The following is a 14,287-nucleotide window of genomic DNA, read 5'->3' as shown; positions in this document are numbered from 1 at the left end:
TTAAAAAAAAAATAGAACCAAATATGAGTATTAATAGGTGTGGTTAATCACCTGATTATGTCCCACCTAGGTCTAAGGGTATATGTTTTTTAAAAGTTTATTTAAAAGTTTCTAGCCTATGACATAGACTGAGATCCATACAAAAGCCATAGATTTGACCATAGATCACTCAAATTAACAGGACAGTGTGTGAGAAGGTGCACTGTTTCAACAAAAGTTCTCTGTCACTAATGTCAATAAAAGTCTCCAATCTGGGGTGTGGAAAGAGGAGAAACTACTCAAACGAACAGTTTGCACACTGGGGAAACACGGTCTGTAGTGAAATCTGAAAGTGCACCCTCCTGAGATAGAGGGGAAGCCTACTTATATGAAGTGCCTGCCCTAGTCCTCAAATGGTCCATTTTTATGCAAATGAGGAATCCAAATTTACACAGTTTGATTGGTCCAAATTGCACTCTCTTGACTGGTCGTTATAGAGCTTCTCTGATTGGTTGGTAAAGATGTAAATGAGGATATATCTACACAACTCCAATGAGACAGGGCAGGTCTCAGCCCATTGGTCCTAACAGGATTCCAAGAACTCCTTCATAAGGGTCACCTAGGAACACAGGAGCCCAGTGCAGGAGGCTGACTGTTCAGCCTGTGGCTTTTCCCTGAAATGCAGTGTGTATGTGTGAGGGGGCTCTGCAAGCAATGTCTGTTAGACTCTGGGTATAAATTTTAGCTCAATTAACCACAAGGAATCCCTCTTGGCAGATATATTCCTCTTCCTGGTTTACAGTTGTTAACACAGAGTTTACCTGAGTAAAAGCTATAAAGTAAGCCCTTAATATCCAGCTGAAAGCTTACTCTCAATTCTTTCCATGCTTCCCAGTGCTAGAAAGAGAGCTTGTCTGGGAGGCACCAGTAATTGCACATTGTTGGTGTGGAGGGACATTGAAAGATTTGATAAACTACAAGGAGCAGGCCACTCTCTTTTATAAATCTGACCTTGCCTAGATTAGCAAACTTGGATTTGCTTCCATGTGCTCCCTCCTCTTTGTAGTCCTCAAAAGCAAGCTCTGACAAAGCCCAGCTCCCTCCTTTCTTCTAATTCCCTATCAGGAAGCCCCTATGGTCCCTCTAATCCCTTTAGAGGCTTTGAAATCTGGGTCTCCGAGGCACAAGGAGGTCATGAAAATTCATCTAGGGGCGTGGCCCCGCTGCCTGCTCAGCTTCTGGCAGCTGAGACCAGTTGAAAGGGCTAGCCAGCTGCAAGCAGGGGAAACAGTTCTCATTTTGTGTGCTAGGCTGACAAGCTGTCCAGCCTTGAGCCTGATCGAGACCGCACATTGTGCGCGTGTGGAGGAGCTTGGCCAAGACTAATGGGACTTTTCTGAGGCGAGGCCCAGGAGCTGTAATTCGAGGGGCTTAAATCTCCCTGCCACCCACCTGCCAGGGCATGTGAAATTCCATTGATAAAAATTCAGGCATTATCCTTCCAGGAGTTTGTTCCTTTTTAAGAATACAAATACTCCTTGTGTGAATAATTGGAGGCTTTTTATCCTCTGGTGGCACCCCCTTCTTTGCAATTCTCTCCAATGGAGACCCTTCTGCCTTTTCAGGGCTAATCTTAACAGTTCCTCATATATATACACACATACCTATATATATATACATACATACATATATATATATATATATATATATATATATATATATATATGTATACATATATCATCAAGCCATCTTCTCCCTATCTCCCTTCCTGTCCATGATCTTTTTTTAAGTGGTATAGCATAGTGGTTAAAAGCCAGACATCTTGAATTAAAATTCCAGTTTGAGCACTTACAATCTGTATGAATGTGGCAAGTTAACCTCTTTTGCCTCAGTTTCTATATCTATATACTGTATACTATATGATATTGAATTGAATTATTATATAATATAATACTGATCATATATATTATTGTATGGTGGTCATATGCATTAATATATATTAATTGCAGGAGTATATATATATGTGTGTGTGTGTATGTATGTATGTGTGTGTGTGTATATAATATATATATAAAATATATATTATATATTATATATTATATACATACATACATTATATATATTATATATTATATATAATATATATAATATATATTATATACACACACACATACATACATATATATACTCGAACAGTGCTGGGCATGTTTTAAACACTGTAAATGTTAGTTATTGTTGTTTTATCTTTTGACTGAATAAGACTGGCAGAAGACTGCTGAGTATAAAACAGTGGAAGCCAGCTGGGGTACATCCTGCTGGAGGTGGAGCCCTATCAGAAGCAAAAGGGGCAAGAAACTTCATCCGCCAAAGTCAAGAGGAAAGTCAGGCTGAACCCAGAGAAAACAGAAAGATGAGCCTGCAATGGGAGCTGGGATGCAGCTAAGAAGGGAGTGTCATTGGGGAAGCATGGGAACCAAGCTGTTTGAGGAAGGATCACAAAGTGTCCAGAAATAGTGATGACAGTACCACAACAAACTTTTTCATTTGTTTATTTTTAGGCTCAGTTTCAGACTGTAGTCTGCACTCCAATGGTTCTTAAAGCAATAGGAACCCCAGGCTGGCCCTGGGGGCAGGAGCTGGCTCTTTACTTGGGGTCCCACAGGTTGAGAAGTTTATGTTCTAGGATTCTCCACTGACCACATCTCCCTGTGTTTGCACTGTCGCCATCTTTAAAATATCATTGTCTTCAGCATGACACTCAGGCCTTGACCCCACATAGTCCTTTTAGGCAGTTACACTGGCTTTGGCTTGACCTACTTTTCTGTCTCTCCTGGCACTGGGTACCTACCCTTTCCCCACAACACATATTATCACCACCACCACCCCCAAATCCCCATTAATTTCCAGATATGCCAGTCTTCTTACAGTTTCCTAAACATGTTGCAGTGGAGACAATGCTATGTGTTCTTTACCTCATTTCATCTTCCTGGGAAGATGAGAAGATATTCTCTTGTTTTTCTTGCAGTGAGGTTGGGACAATGACTAAATTCTTGCCAACAGAAAAGTGAGGAGAGGGGTATAACACTTCTGATTCAAAGAAGCTGAGAGGGGGTCTGAGTCCTTCATGCTCAGTCTCTCTTATCTATGAGCCAGGAAGTGCAGAAGCCAAAGATAGTGAGTTGCAAGATGAAAGCAGCAATCCTGAGTTTCTGTTGCAAGAAAGCTGACCAATTGGCATCAGATTATTAGTATTTTTTTAATGAGAGAAGAAAAGCTACTGAGATTATGAGATTTATTTATTATCTCAGCAGAGCCTATCCTACCCTAACTAATTATACATATGCCATGCTTTTTCTCATTTTGGTGTCTCAATAATTAAATTATGCCACTTGAAACGCCTCCTTACTTTCCTACGCTACAGTAAATTGCTGCTATCCTTAAAAATCTCCTCTGTGCTCTCATAGCACTGTATTCAGGTTTCTGGTCTGAGTGATTGGGTGGATCTTGGCACCGGTAAGGAAAATGAGAAAGGAGAAAGAGGTGTACGTTTAGTAGAGAAGAAGAGCTTCACAATGTGCATGATGAATTTGAGATTGGGGTATCAAGGAAGAGATTTCCAGAAGTCATTTAGATATTTGAGTCTGAAGCTCAGGAGAAAGGCCTGAGCTAAAGGATGGTAGAGAGTTGGGAGTTACCAGCATGTAGGGAGAAGTGGACAAGATCACCCAGGGAAATATGTAAAGTAAAACAAGAAGAGGATAGAAGAAAAAAAGCTGGAACTTAGTGAAAGCCCAACATTTAGGGGAAAGCAGTGAAAGTAGAGCCCTTACAAACTTCTAATATCATGATGTTCCCCTTAGGCCATCGGGATTGAGCAAGAAATCTGGAAAACTAGAACTATATTGTCGATAAAAATTTACAAATGTTAAATTTAATTTTGAAGAAAACCAGGTACCATGCAATTAAAGCTGTTGAGTAGACGTGAAAATGTTTTCAAAGGTGGAATTGCTTGCCTTTATTATTGAGAAAACTTCCCTGTAAAAGTTTAGCTTTGATCATGTTAAAAGAAGCCATAAATTGGTAAATTAATTTAAAAGCCTACCCTGGCTTTTATATTCTCGATTTCCCTCAACTTGAAGTCTTCTGACTTATATCAACTTAATGGAGTGAGAAAGTTGCAAGGATTTTTAACTTGTTATAAAAATCGATTGTCTTCACTATTCTCTGTTTTGTTGTTGTTTCTTTAAGTGTTTGCTCTTTGGAGACAATTCTTAAATTGTTCTAAATGGTCACCATATTACCACAGTCATTAGTCAAGAGAGATGTAATTAGAACGTATTTCAGAGTTATCAGCAGACCACTGAGGTTCTTTCAACCCTGATACTATTTGACATCTACGTTGTAGGAGGCTTCCAGGAACAGATCTCTGGAGTATTTCTCCCACAGAAGTGTAACTCCCTTTGAAATTAGTTGCCTGTGAAAAAGGGATGGTTTCTCTTTGAAATGAAGACAAAGATAATATCAACCATTGTATTATCAAATAAAATTCCAAATGCGTTAAACCATGCTGGTTTAATGTGGTTTTTTATTGGAGGGCATTCCTCAGTAGCTAATTCTGTCACAAATTTTGCCATTGGATGTGATATTCAGTAATTTAACTCTCTTTTAAGTCTTGGGCAAATTTAAGTACATATGATTTCTGCCCTCAATCTTGGAAGCCTGTAGTAAAACCACAGTCTGTATGGTACGTAAATACACCATGTAGGATGTAGTATATTTGCTGAACATCATATATTAAGAGCCCTAATTGAGATAGCGAAAGAGAACAGACAATGAAAGACAGCCTGCCCTGTGTCAAGGGCACCACTCCAGGGTGACATCTGCTCGTGAGCTGCTGGATAACATTTTTCTCATACTGAAAAAAATTATCCTTGTGATCTGCAGATTGAATGCCCTGTCCATGTGTTTATTAATTACCTTAAATTTCCTTTCATCGAGTCGGTAGAAACCTTCATATGTCCTCTAAATGTATAATGCTCTGCTGTTCACAGTGGAATCATTGCTGTAACTAACATTTTGTTTGTTGGTTTGTCTCTAAATGCCTATTATGAATTAGCCTTCATATTAGGGGCTTATATAATATCTTCAACTTCCACATCAATTCTACAAGATGGTCATTACAATTTTCTTTTTATAGATGAGGAAACTGAATCTTGAAGAAGTTAGTAAATTGCTTCAGATCACAGCTGGTGAGTGATAGAGTTGGATTCTAAGCCAGCACTGTCTGCCTCCAGAGCTCATGCCCTTTCTGTGAGGCCTTGGCACTTCTCACTTAGCCTTTTTTGGTGCCATCTTAGTATTCTTCCTCCATAACTTCTCACTTGAACTTGGAAGCTCCAAGTTTCTGAGCCAGCACTTGGGAGAGTTTGATGAGTTAATTTTGAGAGAACTGAAAATTTCTGAGTCTAGACCTCAAATTCCTCTTGTCTTGGAGTTCCTGCCTCTTCAACAACTGGCCTTCTCAGTGGCTGGCCGGTTCACTGGTGGCTGGTGGGTGTTTGTGCATCTGGGCTCTCATCATGGCTATGCCTCTAACTCACAGGGTGACCTGTGGATGTTACGAAACCATTTCATGTCTCTGATTCTCTCAATATAAAATGGAGGTATATTAAGAACAACCTTCTTTCCTGAAGGCTTGCATGGACTGGTTAATTAGGTCTTGGACTACATTTTAGAACCACAAACCATATTAATTCAAGTCAATAAACATTTATTGAGTGACCTGCAGTGTGCAGAACAGGTAGAGGCATGGTGTTTTTGACCTGTAGATACACTATTCTAAATATTTTCTTTATTTTGCACCTCTGTGAGACTCCATCCTACCTCTAAGAATGCCTTTATCACTACCTAAAGATTTCTTTAATCTCTGTGTGCCAAGACACAGTCCTGTGTGCTTTATCGTCATTGCCTATTCTATTTTGTTTGCAGAAAAACATAGCATAGTTCTTTCTTATCCTGTGGGGGAATTCTGTTAGAATTCAACCAGTTTGGAAAATGACCTCTTCCTGTTCTGTTAAACTGGTCATGCTGCTCTGGGTTGGAGCATGGCATGGTCCATACAGGTCTATATTATTAGCTCAGAGGAGCATACTTTTTATTTTTGATTTCAGACATATATCTGACCTAACATTGGGTCTTCCTACAGTGAGATCATGATTTTGACAATAGAACTTTCATGTGTTTGGGGCTCTCTGCCAAGTGTATCCATGTGCCTGAGATATAGCATTCCTGAGATTCCCAGGTCAGATCTTCCTTGGTCTCTGTGCCAGCTCATGAGATAACGGCATGCTCTGAACAAATCCAGGAACGAAGTTAGTCTGTCTAGAGCCAGCTCTCCAAAGGTCGAAACTTTACCTTATTCTATTGAACCTGTTTTCTTATATTTCCATCAGAATCTTTTAGTTGGAAGGCAGCTTTCTGGGACTCTGTATTCCCAGTTCTGGAGTTGATGGATATTTTTACATGTGTGTACATTTGCTTCTATTCTTTTTTGAGGGGAGAGGAGTCTCCATTTGGCTGGAAGCCTAGGATGATTTAATTTCTATTATTTGAATAGCATTAATTAATGTAGCGAATGTTTCAAATTCTTGCTTATATTAGAGATACAAGGGGAAGGTCTTCAAAGAATCTGTACCATAGTACAAGATGTATAAATACTATGTGCTGAGAAGAATGAGCAATCCTGGGTGCCAGGAGCAAAACTGATGAAAAGAATTGAAGGATTCATAGGTTTTCTACGAAAAGGGCAGCAGGGGTCTCAATGCTTCATTTAATCAAGTAATGCAGTGTCCATTTCATGAAGCTTTTAGCTGTGCTAGGTATTGTTTGAAACATGATATCCAGTGGACTAAAGGGAGAAAAACTGCCATTTTGAAATAATAACAGCAGTTCAAGACCTGGAAAAAAGAGCCACGAAAATACTGTTAAAACCATTTCACTACTTCTTCTGGTATCTTCTCTGGAAACCAAATTTCACTAGAAATATGAAAATGGGATTAAACTTCTTAAAAAATTTATTATGGTGACATTGATTAACAAAAGGGATAAAACTTTTGCAACAAGTTCTTGTCTGTTGTGCTTTTTCTTCCAAGATCCTTTAATTATCAGATCTCTGTTATAAGAAATCCAAATACATTTTAAGAGCTCTCTCTAGTCTACTAAATTTATCCATCTGACAACATGCAGGTTTGAAAGATTAAAGCCAGCAGGGAGGGTTTTGCAGATTGGGATTCTATTAGTGTTTTCAGAGATTGGAATTACTTTTTTAAAAAAGCTTTTCAAGGTAATGACGGACATGACAGAAGCCCTAGCATCACAAATAGCAATCCTAAACAAAGCAGTTCAATAGATTCATTCATTTTTTTTACAGTGTCCTATAGCATTTTATTATCGTGCAGCTGCACCATAAGAATAGTTGCTAGTGGCTGAAATGCATCCTGAACAAGACTATTTTCTTTAGATGGAAACAAAGTGGCTCCTGATCTTTTTTTCTAGCATTAACTTTGGAGGAGCTTTCACTACTCCAGAAATGTCAGCCAAGCTGATTTTCCTATTGAATTCTTGTCCTATTATTTATGGAATCAGCGATTCTATTATTATGTCACAGTAGGACTGGCTTCATACTAATTCTAGAAGATCCTTTCTCTTTGGACCAGAGAAACCATCAAATGGCCTGGTTTGCCTTTTAGGAGGTAAGAAATCAAAAGTATTCAGTTATGACCGTTAAAAATTCTTACTAATCTAGAAAACTAGATATTTTTCTTGAAACTATGGCAGAGAGGTCTGTTATTGCTTTATAAGATCATCACTCAATCGCATATATTTAAAAACTCCCAAAGTTAGAAGAAATACTATGACAAGTATTTTAAATATTCACCATAGGATCAAGGTCCTGCCATTCCCAGGTGACACCTGTAGTACTTCTTTTAACATTGCAAACATTTTACTGCTTTGATTGAGGCAAGATAAAGAAATGGCAAAGAGACTCAACTCAAGTAAATAAAAAATGCTATTAAATGATCATTTTTTGAAGTAGGTAGCTTTGTGCTCTTTGAATTAAAAGAAAGATATGATATCAGGCCTGGGTAAAATATGCATGAATTCATGTTTTTCTCAAATACAGTTAGAAATATTGGTCCATATATTTTGATCCCTTCCATATATTAAGTTTATTAAAAAGAAATAATTAAAGTCACAAGCAAAAATTTAGATATAAATTGATAATAGCAAAAAATTGGAAGTATTCTAATATTTAGGTTGCCCAACCTTAAAGGAACAGTTAAATAAACAATGGCACATACATATAATAGAATTCTTGTAGCCACTTGAAAAGATGTTACAGAGGAATGTTTAATGACATAATAAGATGATCAAGATGTACTGCAAGAAAAATGCAGTTCACAAAATTGTATATACAGTGTTAATTTTTAACTCTTTTTGGGTCACATGTCTCTGAAAATTTGAGTAAAGCATTTATCCTGGGCTTCCTGTCTCCTCTTATCTCCTCTTTTCCCTGGCTCCTGTTAGCACCTTATTGTTTTATCCTGGACGGTCTTTCCCAAGCTTTCCTCTTGGCAGTTCACCCATAAAACCTGATTTTCTCTCTCGTTTGCAAGATAGGTAAATCATGTAATAGTGGACTTTGAAACGTTCCTCTAAATTTTATGTAAACAAAAGGCTTCATGCACAACTTGTTTGAGATGATATCTACTATTCAATTCAGATGATTTTAATGTTCTTAGTGCTCATTTTCGATGGTCATTTATTCATTCACTTTCACATGTAAAACATTTAGTGCAGAGCCTGAAATGTAGCAAACAAACCTATAAGTGATAACTGTTATTTTCACTCACATGCATTGATTTATTCATTCAAATCCTTATTGAACAACTACCTTGAACATCACTAGCCAGTGTTGAATAAGACAGATATGGGTCTGCTTTTCTACAGGAGAAGCGGACATCAATCAACCACAGAAAAAAAGGGATAGTGCTACAAAGTGGAGATAGCACCATGAGAGCATATATTGGGGGCACTCAGCCTCTTCTGAAGTGTCAGGGAAGCTAAGATCCTAAAGATGAATTGAAATTAGGTTGAATTGGAAGTTGGCTGGAGTGCGTGAGAAGGAAACTGCATTCTAAGCAGAGAGAACAGCAAGTGCAACGGGCCCTAAGTCAACGCTTGACCCGGATTCTTATAGGTTTTCATAATTTTGAAAAAGTACACTCTTAGTCATTGACTAAGAGAGATGTAAGTATAACTCTTCCAAAATGTACTTTATTCTGTTTTCAAAGTTTATCTTTCTTAACTCTATTTAGAAACCGGAAGATTGGATGTTCGTTGCAATTATGGTGAACTTCCCGATAGCACTAAGGATATGTAGAATATATTGTGGGAAGTAAGCCAATAAAGTTTTAACTGCAGATCTTAAATTTGAACACTTGGTTCTGAGATCTTAATTACCTAAATTGCCCTGGAAATTTTAACAGTGTTATCTCAAATACTGTGTGAAAAAAATCAAATTGAATTCAGAGTTTTGTGTTCATGAAATCCTCAACCTTAATCTTCTATACTACATATATATAATTTTGGTGTTAACTGGGATTAATTGAGAATAGGAGAGCATTTGATCACCAGTATTTTTCTGGGGGGAAATATGGTCCTGCTTGCCCCATGGTGTGTACAGATGATCTGACTTGCTTCCTTTGAAGCCTATTTGAATATATCAAAGGTTGCAAGTTCACCAGGAATTATAGATTGGTAGATCATTTTGTAGGTGCACTTGACTGGACTAGATCCTCTGATCAAGTTTCAGTTATATCAAATTTTGCAGAAGGCTTGAGTCCATGAAGTCAGACTTTCTGGAAGTGAAAGTTCAATGTAAGTTCAGAGACATGTGACAGAACCGCTTTGCAAACACGAAGGATAGAAAAAACATTATTTCCCCATATTTAAGCATTATTACCCTCTCTCTTCCTAAATAACATCATGTAAGATAATACTGTAAACAAATGCCCAGACAGATGCTGAATTATTTATAAGAATGAGCTAGTGATGTGAATTGGAAAGAAGAAATAACAAAGCAAGAAATAATAATGTTATCGAGACGGATAGAGTAAAAGGACATAAGCAAATGTGAGTGAATAATATCTCTAGAGATTTACACCCACAGGAAAGCTATATGCTGTCACTTAGTTCATGTAGATCTTTACTTGAGAATAGAAATAACACCTCAGAAATTAGTCGTACTGTATTATTTAACATTTTATTTATAACTTTTCAGCAATTTCCATAACCAGAATTATTTAGTCACAGATGTCTTCGCAATTAGGATCACAGGCTTTGACAACCATATTTTTTCAGAAAGATGATTTGTAGTAGCTCTCCGACATTTGAACAATTTGAGATCTTCCGGTCCTTGTCTATTCACTATTGTGTTTTTACAACAGACTACGTCAGCAATGGCAATTAGAAGATTTAAATGCTCTATTCTGGTGAAATAGCTAAAGACTGTTTGTTTCTAGAGACTTTATTATTCTGTTTTGTTTTTCGTTTTTTGTTTTTTTTCAGATGTGAGTGGTCAAGACAGTATTTAGATTTTGATCATAAGTCCAGCAGAAATCTCAATGGTTATTGCTGAGGTTAGGCTGCAGAAGAGCCAAAAGTCTTAAGAGGGCCTTTTCTCTTTTCAGAAACGTATTTTAGGGTGGAAATGCACTCTTCAAATTTTCCTGATGCACTGCATTGACTGAATCCTCCTTAGTTTTAAGGACCAAATCAGATTTCCTTATCATGTAGCAAAAACATATTTAAATTAAATCAAAGCTTTAAAATTAAAATATTGATGATTCCCTCCACTCCTAGTTAGAATTTAGAAGGCACGTAGTTGTACTTTGCAATTTATTTTCCCCATGCTGACAAGGACATTTTCATGAAGTCAGATTTGTCTTTTTTTACTCTTTCACCCCCAGTGCTTAGAACAGTGCCTGGTACAGAGTAGGTGCTTCATAAATATGAATGAATGATAAATGAATTTTAGCAGTTCAAGTAAACCAGTAAACCAGAACAGAAACACTTACACGACCTATACATAGAGACAGTAGTCTGGGACCACAAAATCGAGTCACATTTAATACCCACTTTATGATGACTTTGAGCCTCTGCCTAGCTCTGATATAGGGAAGAGGCATGGGACCTACACAAACTGACAAGTTTTATTCAGACCCTGCAATGTAGTGCCAGAGCACAAGAAACCTACAGAACAAAGGAAGATTCCTGCTGGAATTACTAACAAACTATTTACCCATATCAAGAAAGGAAACAGAGTCTTTAAGTATTACCCTACACAAAATAAACCCAACCATTCATTGCCTATGCCAGACCACTAGGGAACCTATAGAAAGAAGGCTGAGATTACTAACAAAACTTTAACACTGCATACCCATACCATCAAAGGAAAATAGGGAAACAAAGTCTTTAAACTGTTAATTCATAGAAACTAAGAATCATACATAAACGAATTTCTTGAACACTTTGCGTCTCTTTCATTCTCTGTCTCTGAGAGGAGACCACCACGCTCTGTCTATCGAGCATTATTTCTTCTCTAATACACTTTCCCTTTGTCTCCCACTCTGGTGTGTGCTTTAAATTCTTTCCCGTGTGTAGTCAAGGACCTTCTCTTGGTGTAGGACTTGAGTCCCCACTTGAGGAGACTCATCCTGTCCTGCATCAACTCTATGGTAAGTTAACCACTATTAGATACCCCAGGTGTTTGTCAGAAGCCTGAGAATGAGTGTTCATATGCATTTAGAAATAGAAATAATCATTTGTTCTCTAGCCATGTTGCTGAGCCACTGTGCCCCAGCCAGATACCCCCTGTGCACTTGGAGAGGGGTTATTGTTTTCTTCTTTGCCACTCCACCTCAAGCCTTACACAGGCTCTTTCTTTAATTCCCCGTAACATAGCTGAGACTAGGCTGCAATTTTAGGTAAAACTTGATTGAAAGTTTAACATAGAAGTACAACCTAGAGGACATCTCAATGATTGCTGTTATACAGGCTGCTCTTAGAACCCATGAGACCCAAATCTAGCTTCAGGAGACTGGAGGTGCTAAACCTGTCCCCTCAAGGGCCTGCTCATCACCACTGCTGGGAAGTCTTTGAGCATGTCTTCACTATTTGAAATCCAAGGCAGGAAGAGAAGGGAGAAAAATCCCCATCATTTTAAGTAAACTTCCATCTATTCATAGCCATCTCCCCAAGAGGGACAAGACCAGCATGTGCATAACTTTAACCCAACTAAACTGCATAGTAGAACACTTAGTTTATGTTAGTATCATATTTAAAGTTACTTAAGATTGTTCCTAGCCTTCAACATGCACAAAGTGTGGGTACTTGCTTTACATTTGTGTAACTAAACATCCCATTCAGGGTATATTTTTTCCCCCAACAAAGGAATGGTTTGCCCTAAAGATAAATTAATGTCTCTATTTTTGTTTTGTTTTGAGAAAGAAAATCTTTAGAAAATTTTAAATAAATAAATGTTTTTCCAGTTTTTAGTCATTAAATATCTTCGTAATGATTTTCAAGCAGGATGCCACATTTCAATTAAAACAAGCTGGGCTAAATGCAATTGGCATCCTGGAATAGAAAAAGGACATTAGTGGAAAAACTGGTGCTTTCCAAACAAGTTAATAATAATGTGTGATTGTTAATTTCCTAGTTTTGACAATGTACTAAGGTTAAGGAAGATGTTAATATTAGGGGAAACTAATGATGAAGGGTATATACGAACTATTTCACAACTTTTCTGTAATTCTAAAATTATTCCAAAGTAAAAACGTTCACTAAAACATAAAATGAAGTCTACGGACATGCTACCTTGAACAAGCCCAATCCCATCTGATCTCGGAAGCTAAGCAGGGTCAGGCCTGGTTAGTACTTGGATAGGAGACCACCTAGGAAGACCACGTGCTGTAGGTGTAAAAAATTTAAAAAGTAGGGTTTGTAAAATGACAAGATCCTTGCAATCTGTGAGGTCGACCAAGGGTTGCCTCATCTAAAAAACAAACAAACAAACAAAAAACTATAAAATGAGCATGAGCATAGATTTCAGGCATCAGATTTGAATTAGCTATTACAGTTGATCATTAAATTTAGTGTTAATCTTCTTAGAAACTAAGACAAATAGGGGAATAGGTGGATTGTATGGCTCGTGAGGGAAAAAATGCATTATGTCATTTGAAGATACAATTTTCCAGCTCAAGATTTTAGAAAGAATTTACTACATAAATGCTTAGATAAGAAATCATGAGTAACATAAAGGATGATATGTTCCACTACTGTTTAATAGAAGAAAAGAAATGATCTTAAATAGGTTCAAAAAAATTAAAATGTCAAGTGTATAACTTAAAAAAAAAACCTCATTTTTTGGGGGTGGGGGCACTAAATTATATGACCCAGGTATATTACTTTATAATTACCTTATCTAGAGAAGTTGGAAACATATAAAATTAGAATTATTGCTTGGAGAACCTAAATGAATAAAACTAATATATCCTCAGGCTGTCTCTTAACTAAAAGGTGCCAGGGATAGGTCATAAACTCATTGTCGATTTGCTTTAGAGATGGGTGATAAAACTGATGAAGAAGGATTAACTTGGGAACCTTAAGGTGGTGGGTCATCCTCTTTCATCCTAGGATAGGCTTAACGAGGCCTATAAGAAGAAACTGCATTTATTTATTTTTATCCCCAAATCTTTGAATTTGCTCAAATAGCAGGGTTAATAGGTCTTTCATTATAGCCATTTAGCCTATCTTGTCTAATATACTTTCAAAACACAGGGTTTGTGGCAAATTAAGTTGGGGAATATGACTTGGACCTATGATTTTTTGTCTCTGATTCTGAATCTCTGCCTATGGGCACATGACTAGACCTGTGGCACAGATTCCAACCACTAAACCAGCTAGCTGAATAGATCAAAAGTCCCCTCACTCAGCCAGACAGGGCTGAACAGAATGGTGGTCCTCCCTTGTGGTTTTCCTACTATATAGAAATGTGTAGCATAAGGGTGGGCAAGAAGAATCTGAACTATGTAGGCCAGAGCCTGTTTCTCCTATAACGAGACTCAATCACCCCCATTACCCTTAAGAATGTGGCTCAATAAATATCAAGCTCTGACCAGATCATCCATTCTTCCCTTGGATAACACCAGCAAATAGGTGGGAGAAAAGTTTGAAGGTTCTCTTT

The 14,287-nt window shown here is 37.5% G+C and overlaps 1 pseudogene; it reads left to right on the top strand.

Moving 5' to 3' along the window:
- The first annotated feature begins 12,901 nt into the window (after nt 1-12,901).
- Nucleotides 12,902-13,020, top strand: LOC120622475 (uncharacterized; annotated as a pseudogene).
- The last annotated feature ends 1,267 nt before the right edge of the window (nt 13,021-14,287 follow it).

The sequence above is a fragment of the Pteropus medius genome, unplaced genomic scaffold (assembly GCF_902729225.1).
Source record: "Pteropus medius unplaced genomic scaffold, Ma_sr-lr_union100, whole genome shotgun sequence".
NCBI lineage: Eukaryota > Metazoa > Chordata > Mammalia > Chiroptera > Pteropodidae > Pteropus > Pteropus medius.
Note: the sequence above shows the minus strand (reverse complement) of the source record. Positions and strands in the feature narration are given on the sequence as shown.